The sequence below is a fragment of the Coregonus clupeaformis genome, chromosome 15 (assembly GCF_020615455.1).
Source record: "Coregonus clupeaformis isolate EN_2021a chromosome 15, ASM2061545v1, whole genome shotgun sequence".
NCBI lineage: Eukaryota > Metazoa > Chordata > Actinopteri > Salmoniformes > Salmonidae > Coregonus > Coregonus clupeaformis.
In genome coordinates this window covers 21197931-21223228 of record NC_059206.1, presented here as the reverse complement: position 1 = coordinate 21223228, position 25298 = coordinate 21197931, and the positions used below count along the sequence as shown (strand labels likewise).

The following is a 25298-nucleotide window of genomic DNA, read 5'->3' as shown; positions in this document are numbered from 1 at the left end:
TTCCTGTCTACGACACCCAAATAGAAGCCCCCTCTCTCTCCCTGTGTTAGGCGTATACACATTTATAAAGACAAAACCCCTGTTGTTAATTTCTGCTTTTACTACAAGCAGTCTACCCCTACACACCTCTTTTGAGGAGCATATTTTTACAGACCCGGTACAAAAAGGACTGCCACCCCTGCACTAACTTTTGTCCCATGGCTCAGCACACTTGCCCCTTTCCACCAGAGCCAACCAATCAACTTCATTCACCACATCGCTATGCGTCTCCTGCAGAAACAACACCTGTACTTTTTTTTGTTTTACATATTCACCCAACACACTCCTCTTTCCCGCATCTCTGGCGCCATTAATATTAAGCGAGCCTACCCAAAGAGTCTCCATAAGAGGTGGGAGAAAAGCCAGCAAAGAAAGAGACCAATAGCAAAGCTCAAAAAGCCCCAGTGCCAGAAAGAAAACTTTCATCTAAACAGTGTCTGAAGGTAGACTTTTACACACGGTTGTGACCCACTTTCTCAACCTAAACCGTTTCCTGGGTGAGAGGACACCATGCCCCTCATTTTTCATAGCATGTTGTACTGATCTTACAAACTTTCCCGGATCGCAAAAAAAAAGCCTCAAGATTTACTTTTTTCCCCTTAGTCTCATTCAGGAACCTTGACAATTCCCTCACCGTGTACTTTGACCCCTCTGAATGACTGGCTGTCAGCTCTGGACCCATTGAGGAGGAGTTTGAAAAGATATCCTCCTCATCGTCTTCCTCCTCAGATTCACCTTCCTCCTCCTCATCACCATCTCCCATCCTGACCACCTGCTCTTCTTCTCTAGTTGGGGCCTCCCCCTCAGCACCAGGCAAAGGTTCCTTGGTGCCTTTCACCACACCAGCCTCTGCCCTCCCACCTCCTTTCTTCTCCCCCTTTTTCCTCTTCCGCTTGACACCCTCCTCCATCCCCCCCAGTTGCTTACCCTTCCCCACTATACTCTCCTCATCCACTATCATAACCTGACTAAGCCCAGCCTCAGCTATACCACCATCCATAGCATGACTAGACCCAGCCTCACCTACCCCACCATCTATAGCATGACTAGACCCAGCCTCATCTACCCCACCATCTGTAGCATGACTAGGCCCAGCCTTAGCTACACTACCATCTGTTGCATGACTAGGCTCAGCCTCTGCTGCCTGCGTCTCATGGCCCCCTGCACGTTGACCCACCAAATGTGCTATTTTTATGAACACAACCACAGTTTTGTTCATTCTGGAATGCGGAATGTATAAATTCAGCTCCTACCTGTACGCCGACTGCGAGCAGAACCTCCTCCACCTTAATTCCATTCTTAGGAACACACCTGAATCCATGCCGTAACGACCGCGTCTCCTCCGCGCTAGGCTGCGAAGTCATCACTCACAACACACCGTTCAAAACCCCAGGAAAGTAAACCTATGTCCTCTTCCTCCCTAACTTTGAAAATAAAAACAGTGGGTACCACTAAAACAAACAGTGCATTTTATTTTTTATTTTTTAGGGGATAGATCAGCTTTAATATTGCAGATAGATTGTAACTTCCATCAATGTAATTGTCTGCATCACTTCCAATCCCCCATATGTTTTCTTCTTCTCGCATATATATATATATATATATATATATATATATATATATACATACATAGAGATATATATATATATATATATACATACAGATATATATATATATATATATATATATATATATATATATATATATATATATATATATATATATATATATATACATATCCTTTAAAAAATATATATTTTTTTCCTTTATTACTTTCCAACCCTACCATCCCTTCCCTAATTGGAGTAAACTAGTGAACAACAATGCTTAGGCCTCTACTTATACATACTATATACATTTTATGGACACAGTCAATAATTATATTTTGTTTGTTTTTACTCCTGAACTTCCTCCGATCATTTTCATGATGTCCATCTGGTATGCTTCTATATGCCATATCTTTCTAACTGTGCTCTTTCACAAAAGCTCACAATATATAACCTATAGCTACAGATTGTAAATTGAAAATAAACATCTCTGCTAAAATATTATTATAGAGAGAGAGAGAGAGAGAGAGAGAGAGAGAGAGAGAGAGAGAGAGAGAGAGAGAGAGAGAGAGAGAGAGAGAGAGAGAGAGAGAGAGAGAGAGAGAGAGAGAGAGAGAGAGAGAGAGAGAGAGAGAGAGAGAGAGAGAGAGAGAGAGAGAGAGAGAGAGAGAGAGAGAGAGAGAGAGAGAAGAGCCTATTGGAGTCAGGGATTAGCATGAGAGAGACACAGTGAGGGGAACTTACCTGTCTCGTACCTTTTAAATGCCACATCCAACCCTGGCATTTCACACCTTATAATCACACAGAGTTTTGCAGCAGTCTGAAATTGAACCGGTAGCAGGTGGAAGGAAGCCCCAAAAACGTAAATATAAATCTAAGATGTAAAACAGGGTCGTGGATGTCATTATACAGCAAGTCTATTAGGCCAACAAGCTTCGGAGGAAGTGTGAGAGACAGGTTCGTAATTGAGGTCCATTATCTGTTGGCGAGTTGAGTCAGGATGCCGTGGCAAAGGTGGAATTGGCCTGTAAATTATTCAATGGACGTACAGTGCCTTGCAAAAGTATTCATCCCCCTTGGCATTTTTCCTATTTTGTTGCATTACACCATGTAATTTAAATATATTTTTATTTGGATTTCATGTAATGGACATACACAAAATAGTCCAAATTGGTGAAGTGAAATGAAAAAAATAACTTGTTTCAAAAAATTCTGAAAAATAAATAACGGAAAAATGGTGCGTGCATATGTATTCACCCCCTTTGCTATGAAGCCCCTAAATAAGATCTGGTGCAACCAATTACCTTCAGAAGTCACAGGTATATACACCTGTTCTGAAAGGCCCCAGAGTCTGCAATACCACTAAGCAAGGGGCACCACCAAGCAAGCGGCACCATGAAGCCCAAGGAGCTCTCAAAACAGGTCAGAGACAAAGTTGTGGAGAAGTACAGATCAGGTTGGGTTATAAAAAAATATCAGAAACTTTGAAAATCCCACGGAGCACAATTAAATCCATTATGGCACCACAACAAACCTGCCAAGATAGGGCCGCCCACCAAAACTCACAGACCAGGCAAGGAGGGCATTAATCAGAGAGGCAACAAAGAGACCAAAGATAACCCTGAAGGAGCTGCAAAGCTCCACAGCGGAGATTGGAGTATCTATCCATAGGACACTTTAAGCCGTACACTCCACAGAGCTAGGCTTTACAGAAGAGTGGCCAGAAAAAAGCCATTGCTTAAAGAAGAAAATAAGCAAACACGTTTGGTGTTCGCCAAAAGGAGACTCCCAAACATATGGAAGAAGGTACTCTGGTCAGATGAGACTAAAATTTAGCTTTTTGGCCATCAAGGGAAAAACACTATGTCTGGCGCAAACCCAACACCTCTCATCACCCCCAAAGAACACCATCCCCACAGTGAAGCATGGTGGTGGCAGCATCATGCTGTGGGGATGTTTTTTCATCGGCAGGGACTGGGAAACTGGTCAGAATTGAAGGAATGATGGATGGCGCTAAATACAGGGAAATTCTTGAGGGAAACCTGTTTCATTCTTCCAGAGAGTTGAGACTGGGACGGAGGTTCACCTTCCAGCAGGACAATGACCCTAAGCATACTGCTAAAGCAACACTTGAGTGGTTTAAGGGGAAACATTTAAATGTCTTGGAATGGCTTAGTCAAAGCCCAGACCTCAATCCAATTTAGAATCTAAACTTAAAGATTGACTTAAAGATTGCTGTACACCAGCAGAACCCATCCAACTTGAAGGAGCTGGAGCAGTTTTGCCTTGAAGAATGGGCAAAAATCCCTGTGGCTAGATGTGCCAAGCTTATAGAGACATAACCCAAGAGACTTGCAGCTGTAATTGCTGCATAAGGTGGCTCTACAAAGTATTGACTTTGGGGGAGGGAGGGGGGTAAATAGTTATGCACGCTTAAGTATTTTTTGTTGTTGTCTTATTTCATGTTTGTTTCACAAAAAAAATAGAATTTGCATCTTCAAAGTGGTAGGCAAGTTGTGTAAATCAAATGATACAAACCCCCCAAAAATCCATTTTAATTCCAGGTTGTAAGGCAACAAAATAGGAAAAATGCCAAGGGGGGTGAATACTTTCGCAAGCCACTATATATTTCATTTCTCACCTGTGCCCAGTTTACCTGGATCATTGTGCATGTGCTCACACATGCATGAACACACATAAGCACACAAAATATGCACTTTGCATATCTGACTCTGGTAAATGTTCACTGACTGTATGAGGAGAAAATGATGAATACATGATATATAATCATAATTAGTAAATGATAAAAGTAACTTGATGGTGTGTCATATTCCTTTCTAATTATGTCATTATAAATGAATTTATGCTAAGGCTGCACACCTTTGTATTATATGCCAATATAACATCACTGAATTGAGAGAGCAGTATCTGACAGAAAACGAAGGGAGAGTGAAAAAAGAGAGGGTGGGAAGTGAACACATGCTGGTTTCATGTACTGGCGTACAGTTCCATGTACTGTATTTCTGACACAAATAGATTGACTCTGTGATGGAGCAGATGTAGGTGTATACAGGTCCACCCTCTACTATGTTCTGCTCTTTGCTCCTCCCTACATTTCTCTCTCTACCTCCATCTCTTCAAAGATTATTCTTTTTGTCCCCTCCTTCTCTCCCTCACCCTGTCCTCCCCATCACCCCTCCCTCCCTCCTCCCTCTTTTCTATCATCATCATCCTCTTCTCCTCTCTCCTCTCTCCTCCTCCTCCTTTCCTCCTCTCCTCTCTTCCTATAGTGTTTAGGGAGCTGTTCTCTTATCTATTTATATCTGGCCTGGAACTCAGACGAGAACACTCATCCCACCATGCACTCCATGCTCCAATCAGCACACCCCAATCATTCAGTCTATCTCTCTCTCTCTCTTGTCCTCTCTCCCCCCTCTTCTGTCCCTCTTTCTCTCCCTCCTTCTCTCTTTTTCTAACCTTCTTCTCTCTCTGACCTGCTCACACACACTCTCTCTCTCTCTCTCTCTCTCTCTCTCTAACTCCACTTTTTTTCTCGCTCTCCATCTCCAGGCCAACTTGAGAAAGTTTATGGACCTCATCCAGCACCATCAGGTGGATAAAGTCTCTAGGCTGCTGGAGAGAGGGCTGGACCCCAACTATCAGGATACAGAGACCGGTGGTAATACTACACACACACACATGCACAAACATACACATCGTGAACACAGGTGGTTTGACATGGTCTGACAATCACAGTGCTAACAAGATAGATACTGCTGAGAAATACCCCCGTGGCTCCTCACATTTAAATCCTGTCTGATCATTTCTCCCACCCACTACCAAGACAGCACAACCTAGCCCCTGATCCATCCCAATGATTTTTAAATGAACACACAGATCAATGGCAACTCTACTCAACTCTACTCAGAGATCTGTATCATTAGCGTAGGGGAGAGTGGACATAAGCCTCCCTGTGGGGTGTACACAGAGTTAACAACAGGGGATAAGAAGAGGGTAAGAGGGAGCAGAGATGAACATACAGAGCTCAGAAAAATCTGTTTGAGATTGCTATTTCTTATGCTCTATTAGAACTGCGCAAACTATGTTCGCTAACAGTCCAACCCAGTGTACTCCTTCTCCTATGAATCATCATTGAACTGGCATTATGTACTGCCAGAATGTACTCCAATGCTCTGAGCATCAATTAACAAACGCAGGAGGAAATTTGGGGGCTAAGAGGAGGGTTAGTTGAGGTTTTTATGCAATCCGTGCAGCTATTATGGGTATTAGGGCTGTAAGGGTCCTAAATAATATAATGAGTTAGTTAGTTAGAGGTATTACGGCATTTTAAGAGCTGGGGACACAGTCAGCATTGTGTGAATAAAGTACTGGACAAGTTGGATAAATGCAGAGCAAATGCAGAGCAAATGCAGAGCAAATGCAGAGCAAATGCAGCCTTTCAGTTAAGGCTAATAAAAGAAGTACCTAAAGGTGTTAGGGCTCGTAGCAGGGTAATTGAAGGGGTATTTATGGAATATAAGTGGTATTGGTAGATTACGCTTTGTTGCTGGGAGATTGAGGGATAAGGGCAGCTTGTAGAATAGCGCTCAATTATAGAGCTCTGGCATTGATTTTGGCTGTAGAAGTACATACACAGACATGGACAAAGGCATACACACACGCAGGTTCTGTTCTAAATCCCAAGCTAATTATATCACAATTACATGGGGCTCAGATGTAGGTCGACACAAATTGATCCCGAAGATTTCCACCCACTGTGTCGCCCAGACACCCATTCACCTCCTACCATGCCCCCATCCCTCTGTGTCTCATACAACTATTTTCTATTCCATATTAATTTGAATTGATTGAATTCATTTCAAGATCTCACAGAGGAATTGGTATCTTTGTATGCCTGTCTTAAAGGTGCAATGTGTGATTGCTACATCCATTTTTGGACTTTTGAATGAATGATATATAGCCATTGATTCTTGAAGAATATAACATAGAAATGCCTCATGAGTTTACTGTCGTACCCCATCAGAAGCCACATTGTAAACAAACACTGTTTACTATTATGACATGTTTAAACTATCATTTTGATCTCATGGATGGTCAGACCTTGCATCCATAGCTCTGTCCATTCATTTGAGAGTGGTTACATTTCTCCAGCCATTTCTCCGCTGTTTACCAAAACACGCTTTGTTGTTGATTGAATTGCAGATTGCCCCTTAGCCATGAAGACACTTTCATGAGTGTTGCAGTATCATTCATAACAACCTTATAACGCTTTACAGTAGAACATGGTCAAAGCCTGCTATATGTTGTTGTTTTTTCTATATTGTTCAGGTCTTTTAATAATACAGTAGAGTATGTTAAAGGCCACGTGCATTCAAAAACAAGATTTTCCTGTGTTTTATATATATTTCCACACTATGAGGTTGGAATAATACTGTGAAATTGTGAAAAATATGATAATGCCCTTGTAGTGTAAGAGCTATTTGAAAAGACTGCCTGAAATTTCTGCCTGTTTTGGTGGGAGGGAGTTTTGGCCTGCCTGGTGAAATCAAATGTGTTAATAGACCAATAAGACAGAGATTTCCAAACCTCTTTCAAACCCCTCCCCACTCAGACCACTCCCAGACAGTCCTAGTTAAATTCTTGCTTGAGAAATTGCTCTTTGCTAAGAAGCTATTTTTGTCTCCTTTTAACCATTTCAATTGAAAACAATCACAAGTTTCGATCCAATTTGCGACAGATTTTCACACAAATATGAACAAATCTGCATAAAACAATATGCGCATTTTCCACCAGAGATGTGTTTCCATCAAACAGACTTTTTGCGGATAAAAGACGGTGCGCATAGTAGTGCACATAGAAATAACTTTTTCAGTTAAATTCCCATGTACCGAATGAAAAATACAAGTTAAATGGGTTTCCATCACATTTTCAACTCTACTGATGGTTTTGTGACAAAAGATGTTGCATTATATAGCAAATGTGCCCACTCTGGTCTTGGCACATGCGCTTTAGCCAACAGCTCGCAGATACAGTGCAGGGAGGCTACCTACATTATGAGATGATTATCAAAGCGATATTATTTGTATTTGTCAAAAGGCAGCCAAGCATTGATCATCATGTCACCAGAATAAGACCATCAATATTTATTGTAAAGGAGCATCAAGCTCATCACCTTGCACATTCACCATCCTGTGAAGTTCATCATAATTTATGTAATCTGTAGTCTTTTAAACTGCGTGCTTTCCCGAGTCGTAATGAGAGGACCACACAACAAATCATCGCGTGACTCCAAGTTTACTTCGATATGATGGTTATTATATAAATATTTGAGCATAAAGGTTTTTCCACAGCCATTTCTCGCGTTATTCATTTTACCGACACAAAAAGATCCCACCATGTCGAACGAAATAATGATCTGTCGGCATTTATGAAATTGTACCAGTATTTCATGTTTCCATCAAACCGGTTGTGACTTTTTTCATGCGTCAGGTAATTCATCCTCATGAAATGGTTGGATGGAAACGTGGTTAGTAAGGTACTTAATTGTTACCCGAAATGGTGTTGAGAATAATAATAATAATAATATGCCATTTAGCAGACGCTTTTATCCAAAGCGACTTACTGTCATGTGTGCATACATTTTTATGTATGGGTGGTCCCGGGGATCGAACCCACTACCCTGGCGTTACAAGCACCATGCTCTACCAATTGAGCTACAGAGGACCACACAGAGAAAAAATGAATAAAAAGGGCTACATTGGACTTTTAACCAATGTGTCACTGCCACTGCCATTATAAATCCACTTATTGACCAATGGACGGACATCAGTGTAGATGGATGAGTGGCCGAGTGTGGATGAATTGATGGGATTTCATATGACTGCGGTGATTGGATGATGAATGACACTGACAGCGGAGAGAAAAGTGAAGATGAACAATAGAGTGATGGGAGCACCACTTCGATTCCTGAGAAAATATGACTGTGTAAGCACAGAGTAATGGATGGTGTTATTACCATCACTGCTGATCTGAGTTTAATTGATGCACCTTATTCTCTCCCTGTCTATGTTCTGTTCTGTTGTCTGTTCTCTTGTCTGTTCTGTCTTGTCCTGTTCTGTTCTGTTCTGTTGGCTGTTCTGATCTGTTCTGTTGGCTGTTCTTTTCTGTTCTGTTGTCTGTTGTGTCTGTGTTGTGGTTCCTCTGTGCAGTGGTGTAAAGTACTTAATTAAAAATACTTGAAAGTACTACTTAAGTAGTTTTTTGGGGTATCTGTACTTGACTTTACTATTTACTTGAGTTATTTTCTATTAAGTTATCTTTACTTTTACTCAAGTATGACAATTGTGTACTTTTTCCACCACTGCCTCTATAGCCTATAATTCCTTTATGGTTCCATTTAATCTGTTTTCTGTTCTGTTTCTGTTCCATTCCGACTGTGTTATGTTCCATTCTGTGCTCTGATCCATCTTTGGTCCCTTTCTTCTCTGTTCTCTTCTAATTTGTCTGTGATGTTCTACTACAGTACTCACAAACAGACTGTTCACTGTGTCCAGCCCATTCACAATCACCAAAATGAAAGCTACTGTAGACAGTTGGGGAACATCATAATTGTTGAAAAAATGATGGATAGAGACAGAATGTTAGCCTCGTTCGACCATCGTAAATGAGAAAGCTTACATTTTGAAATGAAATGAGAGTGCAGCAGTCAGGATGGTGGATCAGGCTAACAGAATGTGGCACCAGGCAAAATAAGTTTGAGACCCATGATCTACACTCTATCCCATCTATGTCATTCTACAGAGACCCCACTGACATTTGCGTCCCACCTGGATAACGTGGTGGAGATTTTAAAGGTACTAAAGAATGGAGGGGCCCACCTGGACTTCAGGGCCAAAGACGGCATGACAGCCCTACACAAAGCTGCTAGGTCCAAGAACCAGGTTACTCTGATGGTACGGACACACCCACTCACGCATGCATACTCACATGCACATGAACACACACAACATTAACCCTGCTACTCTTACGGTTACCCATACATTGTATTGATAAGTATTGTATTTGTATTTGTATTTATTATGGAGCCACATTAGCTGCTACTCTTCAGGCAGTTTATACAATTTTAAAAACATTACAATCCATTCACAACAGATTAAGTGTGTGCCCTCAGGCCCCTGTTCTACTACCACATATCTACAACACAAAATCCATGTTTACGTGTGTGTATAGTGCATATGTTATCATGTGTGTGTATGAATGTGTCTGTGCCTGTGTTTGTGTCTCTTCAAAGTCCCCGCTGTTCCATAAGGTGTATTTTGATCTGTTTTTTAAATGTAATGTCAACGTGTGTGTGCATGTGTGTGTGTGCCTGCCTGCGTGCATGCATCTGTGTGCATGTGTGTGTGTTGCAGACCCTGTTGGAGCTTGGTTCATCTCCAGACTATAAGGACAGTCGGGGTCTGACAGCGCTCTACCACACAGCCATGGTGGGAGGAGACCCGTTCTGCTGTGAGTTGCTGCTACATGAACACGCCACTGTCTGCTGCCAGGACGAAAACGGCTGGCACGAAGTCCACCAGGTACACACACACACACACACACACACACACACAGAGGCTGAGGAAAAACACACACACAGGCATACGCACACACACATAGGCTGAGAACACACACATTCACACACACACACATACTTTTTCACTGCCTGCAGGCGTGTGGCTTGGCAACTGTTCACACTCAGTGTGGATTAAGCCGATTAAGGAGAGAACAATATTTGGATGCCTGCAGCACTCAATCAAGCAAATTCTGGTGTGTGTGTGTGTGTGTGTGTGTGCGTGTGTGCGTGTGTGTATGTGTGTGTGTGTGTGTGTGTGTGTGTGTGTGTGTGTGCATGTATATGTGTGTGCACGTGTGTGTACAGATGGTTGATAGCTCTCCTAGACCCTCTCCCTTCCTGTTCTACTCTGATTGCTATCAGCTTTAGCCAGCAGTAACGTCACTCTTCCTGACGTACTGTACTGTCTCTCCTCTAGAACATGGCACTGTCAGCATATCAAACACAACTCTCCTCTAGGTTAGCCTATCAGTTAACTATCATCAAAACGCATTTACATCCCTCCAAAAACTAGCCTTGCCCATGGGCTACGGAAATGCCTCTGCTTCCTTTGCTCTCTCTCCCTCACTCCCCCACTGACTCTTTCGCTCACTCTCTGTCAACCTGATACTCTAAATTACTTTGGATCTGTGTAGGTTTTCGAATTATACTTTGATACATTTTCCTTTCCTTAATTAGCACTGGTGTCTTTCTACATCTGTTCACTACATCCCCCTACAACTGATTATTCCATCTGATGACTGGGTTCAAACTAAGGACGTAATATCCTAAACTCCTGGGCCTCAGTGCTGCCTCCTCTGCAGCACACTGACATCTAGCGGACATGGCATGTAACTGCAGCCTGAATCTAGTGCAAAGCGAAGGCGGAGACTATTATATAGCTTGTTTCACCATGTGTATCATATGTGGTATATTTAAGCAATAAGGCATCTCGGGGGTGTGGTATATGGCCAATATACCACGCTAAGGACTGTTCTTAGCGACGACGCAATGCGGAGCGCCTGGATACAGTCCTCAGCCGTGGTATATTGGCCATATACCACAACCCCCGAGATGCCTTATTGCATTATATACTGGTTACCAACGTAATTAGACCAGTAAATAGTACTTTTTTGTCATACCCGTGGCATCTGTTTATAATTATAAACCGGGTGGTTCGAGCCCTGAATGCTGATTGGCTGAAAGCTGTGGTATATCAGATCGTATACCAAGGGTATGACAAAACATGTATTTTTACTGGTAACCAGTTTATAATACCAATAAGGCACCTCGGGTGTTTGTGGTATATTACCAATATACCACGGCTAATGGCTGTATCCAGGCACTCTGCGTTGAGTCGTGCAAAGAACAGCCCTTAGACGTGGTATATTGGCCATATACCACACCCCCTCTGGCCTTATTGCTTAATAATAATACAGTGCCTAAAATATACAGTGCATTCGGACAGTATTCAGACCCCTTCACTTTTTCCAGACCCTTTTTTTTATATCCTCATCAATCTACACACAAAACGCCATAATGACAAAGTGAAAATACGTTTTTATTTTTTATTTTAGCTAATTTATTAAACAGAAAAAACAGAAAACCATATTTACATAAGTATTCAGACCCTTTGCTATGAGGCTCAAAATTGAGCTCAGGTGCATCTTTCTACAACTTGATGGAGTCCACCTGTGGTAAATTCAATTGATTGGACATGATTTGGAAAGACACAAACCTGTCTATACAAGGTCCCACAGGTGACAGTGCATGTCAGTGCAAAAACCAAGCCATGAGGTCGAAGGAAATGTCCGTAGAGCTCCGAGACAGGATTGTGTCGAGGCACAGATCTGGAGAAGGGTACCAAAACATTTCTGCAGGATTGAAGGTCCCCAAGAACACAGTGGCCTCCATCGTTCTTAAATATAATACGTTTGGAAACACCAATAATCTTCCTAGAATTGGCCGCCCGGCAAAACTGAGCAATCGGGGCAGAAGGACCATGGTCAGGGAGGTGACCAAGAACCCGATGGTCACAGAACCCGATGACAGAGCTCCAGATTTCCTCTCTGGAGATGGGAGAACCTTCAAGAAGTACAACCATCTCTGCAGCACTCCACCATTCAGACCTTTATGGTAGAGTGGCCAGACGGAAGCCACTCCTCAGTAAAAGGAACATGACAACCTGCTTGGAGTTTGCCAAAAGGCACCTAAAGGACTCTCAGACCATGAGAAACAAGATTCTCTGGTCTGATGAAACCAAGATGGAACTCTTTGGCCTGAATGCCAAGCATCACGTCTGGAGGAAACCTGGCACCCTCCCTACGGTGAAGCATGGTGGTGGCACCATCATGCTGTGGGGATGTACAAAGAGATCCTTGATGAAAACCTGCTCCGGAGCGCTCAGGACCTCAGACTGGGGCGAAGGTTCACCTTCCAACTGGACAACAACCCTAAGCACACAGCCAAGGCAATGCAGGAGTGGCTTCGGGACAAGTCTCTGAATGTCCTTGAGTAGCCCAGCCAGAGCCCGGACTTGAACCCGATCGAACATCTCTGGGAGACTTGAAAATAGCTGTGCAGCGATGCTCCCCATCCAACCTGACAGAGCTTGAAATGATCTGCAGAGAAGAATGAGAGAAACTCCCCAAATACAGGTGTGCCAAGCTTGTAGCGTCATACCAAAGAAGACTCGAGGCTGTAATCGCTGCCAAAGGTGCTTCAACAAAATAATGAGTAAAGGGTCTGAATACTTATGTAAATGTGATATTTCCGATTTTTTTATATATAAATGTGGACAGACTTCTCTCCATCTAAGCTACTCTTGTATCAATATGTTTTGACCATGACAGTTTACAATCCAGGGTTACTTCAGGTAGTTCAGTCACCTCAACTTGCTCAATTTCCACGTTATTCATTACAAGATTTAGTTGAGGTTTAGGGTGTAGTGAATGATTTGTCCCAAATACAATGATTTTAGTTTTTGAAATATTTAGGACTATCTTATTCCTTGCCACCCGTTCTGAAAGTAACTGCAGTTCTTTATTAAGTGTTGCAGTCATTTCAGTCGCTGTGGTAGCTGACGTGTATAGTGTTGAGTCATCTGCATACATAGACACACTGGCTTTACTCAAAGCCAGTGGCATGTCATTAGTAAAGATTGAAAAAAGTAAGGGGCCTAAACAGCTGCCCTGGTGAATTCCTGATTCTGGTGAATTCCTGTTAGACAGGTAACTCTTTATCCACAATATAGCAGGGTTGTAAAGTCATAACACATATGTTTTTCTAGCAGCAGACTATGATCGATAATGTCAAAAGCCGCACTGAAGTCTAACAAAACAGTCCCCACAATCTTTTTATCATCAATTTCTCTCAGCCAATCATCAGTCATTTGTGTAAGTGCTGTGCTTGTTGAATATCCTTCCCTATAAGTGTGCTGAAAGTCTGTTGACAAATTGTTTACTTTAAAATAGCATTGTATCTGGTCAAACACATTTTTTCCCAAAAGTTTACTAAGGGTTAGTAACAAGCTCTGGTGGTGGCAACATCAAGTTATGGGTATGCTTGTCACCAGCATGGACTGGAGAGTTTGTCAGGATAAAAATAAATACGAAAGGAGCAAAGCCCAGGTAAAATGTTAAAGGAAACCAGCCTCAGTCTTCTTAATACCTAACCCTGCGATATAGTTTTATTTTTCAGTGGGACAATTACACAAATATTAATGAACACACATAATGGCTTTCCAGACACACATATGCTATGATTCCCAGAATCATATAAAAAATGATTTACAGTTGTAATTGCTGACAAAGGTGCTTCCACCAAGTACTAACTCTGGGGTGTGAAGACATACCCAATCTTCATTTGAAATGTTCTTTACCTTTTCTTTCACTTTGAAAATGTGCAGCAGGTCTGTAGTAAAAAAATGTTTAGGTTTAGAATGTGACAACCGTGAAAGCGGTGTGTAGACTTTCACAAGGCACTGTATAATAAATAATAAATAATAATAAACATTTATTGCTTTCTGTGTGTGTGTGTGTGCGTGTGTGCAGGCTTGTCGGAATGGGTATGTCCAGCACCTGGAGCATCTGCTGTTCTCACGGGGCAGACATGAGCGCACAGAACGCCTCTCAGGAACACAGCGCTGCACATTTGTGCTCTCTACAACCAGGTGAGCTGTGTGTGTGCACGTGTGTGTTTGTGTATTCATACAAGTGTAACTGCCCTTCTTCCACCTGGACTTTGTAGGCCTGGAGGTCTCCCTGATGTCTCTCCGTTAACCTGTTCTACTTGTGTTAAAGTCTGTAAGTGTCTGAGTGAATGAACTGAACACACCAACACTCATCATTGACCTTACACACACATACACACACACATCTGCTTCTGTCACGGATTCAGCCGAGGCTGCCCCTCCTCCTTGCTCGGGCAGGCTTCGGCGTTCATCGTCACCAGAGTACTAGCTGCTACCGATCTATGTTTCTGTGTTCGACTTGTTCTGTCTTGATTGTGTACACCTGTTTCCCATTATGTTGTCTTCCCTATTTAACCCTCTGTCTTACACTGTGTGTTGTGTGTGATTGTATTCGTGATCGGCAGTCGTTAGTGTGCAGGTTATTTCCTCCCTGTGTGGAGATTGTGTATTCTCAGTTTACTTCCAAGTAAAGTACGTTTTCGGATCAGCTCTGTGTCCTGCGTTTGACTTCGCCCACCGCATTTCACTGACGCCTTTGACAACTTCTCGTTCCGTTCGTATGAGATTTAAGTAAATCTACAGTTAATTGGCAGTTATTCTCGTTAGCATAATGCTTTTCCGGAATTAAGAGAAATTGGAGGAGAGGATCATGAGTAAGGGTGGAGAATGAGTGACAAGGGGTTAAGTCTGTCTCTCATTCCCACCACTCAGCTCCAAATGTGTACATGTTCATTAGCTAAATGTATTCTATTCAAAATCAAATCTTACATCACAGCATTTCTTAAATGCATTTGAGTCCTGACCCCTCTCTTGCTTGAAAAGCTTTTCACATCTCAACCCACTTGTTTCTCTACTCTCCCAATATATCCTTATTCAGAATCATCTGACTCAATTAGCACTATTGCCTAGAATAGAATAGAATAGAATAGAATAGAATATAATAGAATAGAAGAAAACATTATTGTCCATCCAGGATGGAAATGTTTCTTTGGCATCACTTTGCATTAAAAGGATCACACACACATACATTCTCACATCATACACATTTAAACCAGTCAGTCCATGTTGCATACACTAAAAACATAGAGGACAATAATACATTTACATTTACATTTTAGTCATTTAGCAGACGCTCTTATCCAGAGCGACTTACAGGAGCAATTAGGGTTAAGTGCCTTGCTCAAGGGCACATTAACGTCATTTAGCAGACGCTCTTAGCCAGAGCGACTCACAAATTGGTGCGTTCACCCTATAGCCAGTGGGATAACCACTTTACAATTGGGGGGGTTTCAAATGTCTCCGGAAGGTGGTGAGTGACTCCGCTGTCCTGGCGTCGTGAGGGAGCTTGTTCCACCATTGGGGTGCCAGAGCAGCGAACAGTTTTGACTGGGCTGAGCGGGAACTATGCTTCCGCAGAGGAAGGGGAGCCAGCAGGCCAGAGGTGGATGAGCGCAATGCCCTCGTTTGGGTGTAGGGACTGATCAGAGCCTGAAGGTACAGAGGTGCCGTTCCCCTCACTGCTCCATAGGCAAGCACCATGGTCTTGTAGCGGATGCGAGCTTCAACTGGAAGCCAGTGGAGTGTGCGGAGGAGGGGGTGACGTGAGAGAACTTGGGAAGGTTGAACACCAGACGGGCTGCGGCATTCTGGATGAGTTGTAGGGGTTTAATGGCACAGGCAGGGAGGCCAGCCAACAGCGAGTTGCAGTAGTCCAGACGGAATAATACATTCACTCACAACCGACTGCTGTCCCAACTGCACTGGATAGTACATATAACGATACAATTGACTTTGCATTTAGTAGTCCAACAGGAACGAATGAATGTTTGAACACATTCCTCTATCATGTCTTGTATATATCCTCCTCTCTGTCTCTTCCTCTCTCTGTTTCTCTCTATCCCTTTCACATTTGGGGATTTTTCTGCAAACTGTGGAGGCGGAATCCCCATGTCTCCTAATGTTCTGTAGGTTAGTGTCTGTACACACATACACTGTTCTCCTGGTATTTAAACCTTCAAGTCGTATTATCCTGTGACAGGGCTACAATTAGAGATGGGGGGCAGAGTGAAAGAGACAGTGGGAGAGAAAGAGGATGGGCAGAATGAGAGAGAGAGAGGGGGGGTTTACATGTCATCCATTTCTATTTCCAAATGAGCTTCAGTGCAAATGGAGGTTCTAAAATGCCAGTACCTGGGATTGTTAGTTTACTGAACGTGTCAAAATATAGAGAACGTATTATGCACTCTACAAATGCCAGAATTTACATCCTTCATGTAAATTCACAGAATTGATTGTGTGTGTGTGTTTGTGTGCGTGTGTGTTTTAATGTGTGTGTTTCTGTATACAATACTATTAATGCGTGGTTGAGCACTCTGTGGGCGAGCACATTCAGACCCTTTAGCTGTCTCTCTCTTTCTCTCTTTCACACTCTTTCTGTTCAACAGCTATTTTTCTTTCCTTCACACAGAATCTTCCTTCATATAGGTAGCAGGCACTCTGTTTCTATCAATATCTATTTTATTCTCTCTCTCTCTCTCTCTCTCTCTCTCTCTCTCTCTCTCTCTCTCTCTCTCTCTCTCTCTCTCTCTCTCTCTCTCTCTCTCTCTCTCTCTCTCATTCTTGTTTTTAAAAGTTGGGGGTTCAAAGGAGGAGCTATATTGCCTTTTTCCACTCTACTTGTTCACTGCTAGTTCAAGTAATCGAAAACTTGCTTCTGGACTCTTGGGGTTACTGTATAAGTGTTCTGTCTAGTCTTTGTGATACAGGGGGTCGTATGGGAAGCATGGGGCTAATTGAGATTGATAATTCCCAACAAATTCAGAGCCGCTCTTTAGATTCCTGTTCTTCCCTGTATTTTCCCAGGATAACTGTGCCAGGGTGCTGCTGGTCCGTGGAGCCGACAAAGAGGTGAAGAACTACAACAGCCAGAGTCCCTTCCAGGTGAGACCCGTAATGCATCCTCTCATCCAAAACCATTACTGTAGTTCTGACATACCAGAGCTGTGGGTTTGATTCCTTCATGGGCTACATAGTTTATCCAATATACAGAATAGATATAGAATGTGTTTTCAGTAAGTCACTGACTGGGAATAAAAATGTCAGCAGAAATGGCCATAATCACCACCATTGTAACCGTGTCAACTAGGATAAAGGTCAGGGCCATTTTCTGCCTGTTAGCTAACAGCTTAATGTCCTCCAATGTTCCTTCTACATTCAACTAATGCTCTCATAGTATTATGACATTGGTTCAGATGGAGAGAGAGAATGTGTACAGTCTCAGACGTCTTTCATGTGCTGCTGTGGGAAAGTTCTTATCAGCAGGTAAAACCTGGGTCAGAGATGGCAGTGTGAATGGGACTCTGTTGAGAAAAACACAAGTTTTAAGTCCCAAGTAATACCAAGGATGCATCTCAATAGTCTGAAGTGGCTTCCTCTACCTAGCTCCTCTACTTGACTCCTCTCCTTTATCTGCATCTGAAAAGCAGGTGCTGAAGGGAATGGGCATTGTTACTAGGCTACATAGTTGTGTGTGTGATGCAGTTGTAGACATCTTACAAAGCTGCATACGTCCATGGGTTAGCTAGATATTTTGTGTGTGTCTTGTAGAGATAATATGTAATTGCTTGAATACACAGAAGGCAGTGCAGCTGACATTATTGATTCCAATGAGATTCCTGCATGAGTCACGTCTGAGTCACAAAGGAGCGTTTTGAAGCAGGCTTTTATGTAAGGCAGTCCTCGGATCCTTGATGGCCCTCCACAGGCACTTCAGTGGCCCTCTTAATTATTACTCTGGCTTTCATCAGTGGGGTTGGTCCCAAAAGTTTAACTTGTCTAATTGTCTCCTATTCTTTTCCACTTCCACTGGTCTTTTTATACTTGGAAATATCTAGAGGAGACAAGGAAAAGACACAAGCAGAGGATGGCTCAGTGGGTTAGAACATGGTGCTCCCAAAATCATGGTTGTTGGTACAATTCCCGTATGGACCACAGAAACTGAATATAAGTGTCACTCTCAATGTTGCCAATTAATTAATCAAGTAATGTCACTTATTGGGGCAGAGTTCAATGGAGTGGAAATATGTGATAGTGTGTGTCTCCACTGCTCTGCCTGTGTATCTAGTAGCTAAGAATAGAGTCCCATTAGCACAATGAGATCATCAATTAGAGCTCTGCTGAGTAGCTCAAAATCCCTCCCCCTCCTCTGTTGGTCCAGACTCTGTATGTAGGTGTTTCACAAGATTCTTCTATTCAGCATTTGCCTATTTCAACCTCACTCTCTAACTCCCCCCTGTTCCTTCTCTCGCTCCCTTGTTCCCAGGTGTGATGGACAGTGTCTTTATAGTTCCCTCCTCCTTTCACGTTTTCTCTTCTCTCTCTCCTTGTCAGTCTCTTATTTGATTATTTCTTCACTATTCCCTTTCTTTCTCCTTTCCTCTCCCTCAGCTTCCTTCTGTCTCTTTTCATTTCTCACATTTTCTCTCCTTTTCTCTCCTCTCTTTCTCTCTAAATGTTCTGCTTTCTTGTCTTTCCTTTCTCCCATTTATTTTTCCCTTCTCTCTTTCTCTCTCTCTCTCTCTTTCCATCTCTCCCTCTTTCATTCTGTCACCTGTGGTAAGTGAGTCAGTTTATTTCACTGTATTGCATTCTGATGAGACTGGAATCCCACTGGGCACACACTGGTTGAATCAATTTAGTTTCCACATAATTTCATGTAAATTACGTTGAACCATCTGTGCCCAGTGGGATGTGGAATAAGAAACTGGAATGAGATGAAACACTGCAATCAGTGAAACAGCCAGGAGTGTTCAAGTCTATACTGAAGCTCCAATCGCTATCTGTCTCTCAGCGAAAGTCTACCCCTTTTAGCCCAGGGTATGGGCTGATGTTTATCAGTATTGAGAAACTCATGATGAGAAACAAGAACATGCAAATTCATGTCTCTCTGTATCCTCCTTTCCAATCTCCTGTCTTCTCCATCTTCCTACTCGCGTTCTCCTATGTGCCTGGCCCTTTAAGGATTCTCCTGGTCTTGAATCAGAATTAATTTCCTCCCTGAGTTGTTGGATATAGCTTCAGGCACCATTCTCCACCCATTACTCCTCCCCTACCTCCTTCTCTTCCTCCTCCTCCTCCTCCTCCTCTCATTCACCACCATAGACAACAATGTGTCTTCATGGAAACAAGGGGTCATTCCCAGCATTCCTATGCTCTGGGAACATGAAGGAGGGGGTGGCAATGAAGGCGTGAGTGGGGTGGTTTCCCCCTATACAAGGCTGTGCACTACACTGCGGCCATGTAGGTTAGATGTGGTCTTTAGGCTTTATACCACACTACAGCTATACACTCTTAGAAAAAAGGGTACCAGGTAGAACTATTTTGTGTTCCATGTAGAACCCTTGTGGAAAGGGCTCTACATGGAACCCAAAAGGGGTTCTTCAAAGGGTTCTCCTATGGGGACAGCCGAATAACCATTTTTGGTTGTAGATAGCAAAAAAAAATTCTAAAAGTGTACACTTCAGCTGTAGGCTTCACTCTGTACCTTCCATCGCCTCACAGTGCTATCGCTCTCAGTTCACCAGTGTTCAATTATGATACCCAGTGATCTGCAATTGGAGTTATACCTATCATAAGAAATGAGGGCATGTTATGTTCCCTCCTCCTCCTCTTTCCTCCTCCCCCCTCTCCCCTCTACTCCCCCCTGCTCCTCCTCCCTACTCCCTCTCCCAGGAATTAGCTCTCCTGTAATGGTATCAAAGCGCTGTCCCTCTCACTGTACACTATGTGTACCTCCCCTGCCCCCTGGGGACACTATGATATTGCGCTTTTTCCTCCAGTGGGTAAGACTGGCGTTATTGTCACCAACCCATAGTTGCCCATGCTGACATGTTGACCGGCTGATGGTGGCGCTGTGGTGCCATAAGGCTTAAATACTGTCATGGCTGCTTGCTGAAGGAGAAGTGTGATGGTAATGAAGAGAAAGGGAAGAGAGAAGGAGAGAACAAGAAAGATGAGAGAGGAGATTAAGATGAGATGAAAGAAAGATGAGAGAGAGAGAGAGAGAGGGGATGGGTGAATGTGGGTTTATGATTCTTTCATGTCACACGGGGCTGGTGAAAGGGTCCTTCTTCCATTAGAGCCATGCTAACAGGATGCTGCAACTGACCCACCATCCACCACACTCTGTCTCTCTCTCTGTGTGTAGGATGGCCTCTGAAGCATTTCTCACAACATATCCCTATATCCCTCTCTCTAGCGACCCCTTGCTTTCTCTCTCATCTCTCTCTATTAAAAACTCTTGCTCCCTCTCCTCACTTTCTTTCTCCCACTTGCTCTCTTCCACCACTGCTCTCTCTCTCACCAACTCTCACTCTTCCGCTGGTGGGTGTGGGTAAGTGTGGGCCTGTGTGTACGCACATTGGTATGCGTGTGTGTGTGTGTGTGCGTGTGTGTGTTCCGGTCATGCTAAAAGGTCAGGATTGGTAACAGGCTGCAGATGGTTAAATCCATTTAGTAGAATCATGTCCAGATTACTACACAGACACACACACAATGAATTGTTTGAATTTGTAGAGTAATGCAAAGGCTGTTTTGCGGACACAAAATGTGGCCCTCAAATTGCGATTCCCCTGATCCACCTCCCCCCTCCCCCCTCCCACCTCTCTCTCCCTCTCACAGGTGGCCATCATCGCGGGGAACTTTGAACTGGCCGAACTGGTCAAGAAACACAAAGAGACAGATATAGGTGAGTAACCATGGTTACCCTACTCTTTTCCACCCCCCCTCCCACTTTTCTCTGTCTGAAATTGATATATTATTGGATAATAGGTTCTTGATCTTTTCCTGTGTCTGTATGTGTACGTCTGCCCTTCTGCAAGTATGATCTCCGTCATGCATGTGTGAGTGTGTGTTTGTGCACGTGTGTGTGCATGCGTATGATTGTGTGCGTGGGTGGGTGCTAGAGAACCATGACAGGATTTGACATTCAGTTCAACCCCCCCACCCCCCTTCCCTTCGTGGGATTACCCTATCACACTGGGGAATCCAGGTTCACTCAGGTGGCATATGAGAGCAGGGTTAGGGAGGGATAGAATGGGGGGGTGAGATTTCCTCACAGACTTTCTACAAATTCCCCACCGAAAAAAGGGTTTCCTTCTCCCAAAGGAATTTTAAAACAGATTTCTACTTTCTCGCTTTTCTCTGTGGGTTTATCTGCCCTGCACCCCACACCCCCCACTGCCCGACAACGGCATCATCTTTCTTAATTAAACTATTTCACATGGAGGGAAAAAGGTTAAGCGGGAGGGATTACCATCCCCAGACAAATGAAATAAAAATGAAATAAATAAATAGAAAAAGAGTGAATAGATAAATAAATAAAATTATCTAAAGATGTAATCCGCAATTGTTTCCCCCCCTGAGCGAGATTCCCCAGGCCTCACAGCTGCAGCGAGGGCTAGATGAAACGCAGCACTGCAAGATTACACCGCGGATCTCACATCTGCCACCATCCTACCCGTTCCCTCCTCTCGGACCCCCCATCCCGCTCCCCACGTTCAGCATGGGCCCTCTCACACCGGGACGCTGTAACAACTCAACTCCGGTGGGGCCATGAGAGCCTGCCGCGCCTGAACTCCGCCATTGACCATTAGCCGTTGCTAGCGGAATGGAAAGGCCCGGATAACTGTCCTCTGTTACGGTTCTCGTTGCTTTTGATTTCTCTGTCTTTCTCTCTCTCTACCTCTTTCTATCTCTATCTTTCGGCTCACTGTCAGCCGCGCCTTACTGAGTTTGTGATGGGATATTTTCTTTGCTGGATTATCGGCTATGGGTTCTGCATGTTGCAAAGCAGAGAAAGGTGGGTGCTATGAAGCTCAACCACCACCCTCCTACCTCCTCTACCCTCCTACCCTCTGCCCTGCCCAGCCCAGCCCAGCCATCCCTAGTCCCCTTCTCGCCTGCTCCAGGTGGACGGTAGCTTGCTATGTTGGGATACAGGTAGAATTGTGTATCTGCGGTATGGTGGGTAGTTGTCTATCCTGCCTGAGCTGAGGCATTACCCTGGCATGGGTACAGAATTGATTGTGTGTGTGTGTGCGTACATTATTTAGAATGTGCACTAAAGAGCATTAGCCCAGAAAGAGTAATGAGTCAGTAGAGCTATGCGTCATTAAGATTCACACACCTTCTCTCCCTCTCTCTCCCTACATCCTTCTTGTTCCCAGATGTGTGATGTACAGTGTCAGTGACTGTAGTCTCTCTGTCTCTCTCTCTCTCTCTCTCTCTCTCTCTCTCTCTCTCTCTCTCTCTCTCTCTCTCTCTCTCTCTCTCTCTCTCTCTCGCTCTCGCTCTCTCTCTGTGTGTGTGTGTGTGTGTTTGATTTGAAGACAGGCATGCATTTAATCCTGTACAAGAGAGCACAGAGCAGTTCAGCTAACCCTGATACTGCCTAGCCTGTCTTGTAACCCAACTCAAGGTTCTCATGAATAAGTGTATTATTTAATTACTAACATGGTATGTCCCAACACTCATATTCAGTTAACTAGTCTGTTATTCAATCTCTGTATTAGACCCATAGGAGATACCAGAGAATCAGACCAAAGCAGTAGAAATGAGTTGGATAGATTATGGTGGATGGGTTATATTACCATATAATGTATGTTTAGGTTCTTGGACTGGGTTAGTGAACACAAGGCTAAGTGAATAATATATGAATAAGAAAGTGGATGAATTATGGATGGATAGAGCAGAAATGATGCTCCTCGAAGGACGAGGCGTCATTCTCTAGCTCAGCGTATAGTGAGAATTCTCAAGTGTGTGTGTGTGTGTGTGTGTGCGCGTGTGCGTGCGTGCATGCGTGTGCGTATGTGTGTGCGTATTTGTGTGTAACCTACATCCATAGTAATGACCCAGATAATGGCGGGAGTGATGAGAGGAGAATAGCATTGGGATGTGTGTAATGTAGTCAGAGAGGCTTACAAATATCCACATGTTCTGTACACACTCACAGAACTGAAATCTGAGTGAAGCGCCATTAATGTGTGTCATGCGTGTGATTGTGTGTTCATTTGCACGTGTGCATGTGAGTCTCGCTGTGTTCATCTCTTTGAGTCAGCTGACTCTTGCTCCTCGTGAAAGCAACACACTCCGAACCGGCAACCAGGTTACCATGGCATCAGGGCCTGTGTGCTAATCATTAAAAGACTATGGCATCTGGCCAATACCCCAAATGGGAAGGGAACTTTGGGCAGAGGTTCAATTCCCAGTTTGAAGGAAAGTTATAGAGAGGGGATAATTGGAGATAAAGGAGATAGGGGTGGTGGAGAGATGTTGTTGAGAGAGAAGTAGAGTTGGAAAGGGGTAATACTGTAGATGGAGATAGGGAGGGGAAATAAGTAGCGATAGAGAGGGATCTAGTAGAGAGAGAATAGTATAGAATAGAATAGGACTTTAGTGTCCATTTGCACAGAAATGTGTATTTTTACTGACACAGTACTCCTGTTCCAGTAACCAAAAGGTCGCTAGTTCGAATCCCCGAGCTGACAAGGTGAATAATCTGTCCATGTGCCCTTGAGCAAGGCACTTAACCCTAATTGCTCCAGGGTCACTGGATAATGAGCACTCTGGCTGTGACCCAACTCTCCAAGGTTTTCTCAGGGAGAGTTGGGATATGCCAAAAACTTAGGACAAAGTTAAGCACCCCATCCATATCCTCATATCAATCTGACACAGCAACATGGTCAGCCACAGAGCAGCACCCCAGGAGCAGTTTAGCAGAGTGGGGTGGCAAATAAATATGGTGAGGGGTATAGGTAGATAGAGGGGGTAGTAAGTAGAGCTAGGAAGGGGGTTAAATTGAGATAGGAGTTAGTGTGCAATGTGTCCAATCGATCAGTGCTTTAGTAACTAGTCGCGAGTGAATGTGTCCAGACACTCTGCTTTGGTAGATAGGCCAGTAAATCTGTTTCTTAAATCCAGTCAGTTTTTCCCCATTCTGCCGGTAAGCCTCTTTAAGAATGATTGGCAAATGTGTGTATTAGACCTTACGCTGCGAGAGCATGCTAATCCGCCATGGTGGCCAAATCAAACACACACATACACAATCTGTGCGCCATACACACACATGCACAGAGAGACACGTGCACGAACACACACACACACTCAACACATTCAACACATTCAACACACTCAATTTAGCACACACATGGCCATCCAAACAAACACTCAACTAAACACACAGGCAACCAAACACCCACTCAACCAATGCTCAGCGACAACATGGCATACTCGTGCAGGGCCATGATGTAATGTAATAAGGCACTTTATAGCAGTTCAAAGAAGTCTTATGTCTCCTCCTTAGTGTACTATGGTAATGCATTCTTGTCTTAATGTCACTGACTAGCTAATACAGTCTCCCTAATTAAAGAACAAACACAGCCTGCATGGCTCTGAGTAGCTGGTCACACGGTTCACTGCAGCCTGTTCTACACAGCTTTTGATGAGACAGCCAGAGAGCACCCTATAGTGATGGGATTTAGAGGAGACTAAAAACAGGCATCATCAGGAAGATGAAAGGAAGTGGGGGAACTAACTTCCTGCTGTTGAGGGGAAAGTTGAGAAGTGTTGTGGGAGATATTGTGTGTCCTAGTTTGCTGCGGTGGAACATGTGTGGTGTGGATTAGGGTTTAATGGCGGGAACCGGGTTACCGAGATTTACTGGGATTTCCCACCCAAACCCATTCACTTTTCCCGGGATAAATAATTGTAAATTATAATAAATAATTTATATGATCAGCGTGACATGAAATGGAACTGTTAAATTATATGCAATGTCTAAATCTGTCTTAATACGGCCTTCTCTGCTCTGCTACCGGCATGAACAATAATCAATGCTCAGGGTGTTTGT

The 25298-nt window shown here is 43.5% G+C and overlaps 1 pseudogene; it reads left to right on the top strand.

Moving 5' to 3' along the window:
• LOC121583141 overlaps positions 1–25298 on the top strand; it is an 86605-nt pseudogene that overhangs the window by 32192 nt on the left and 29115 nt on the right.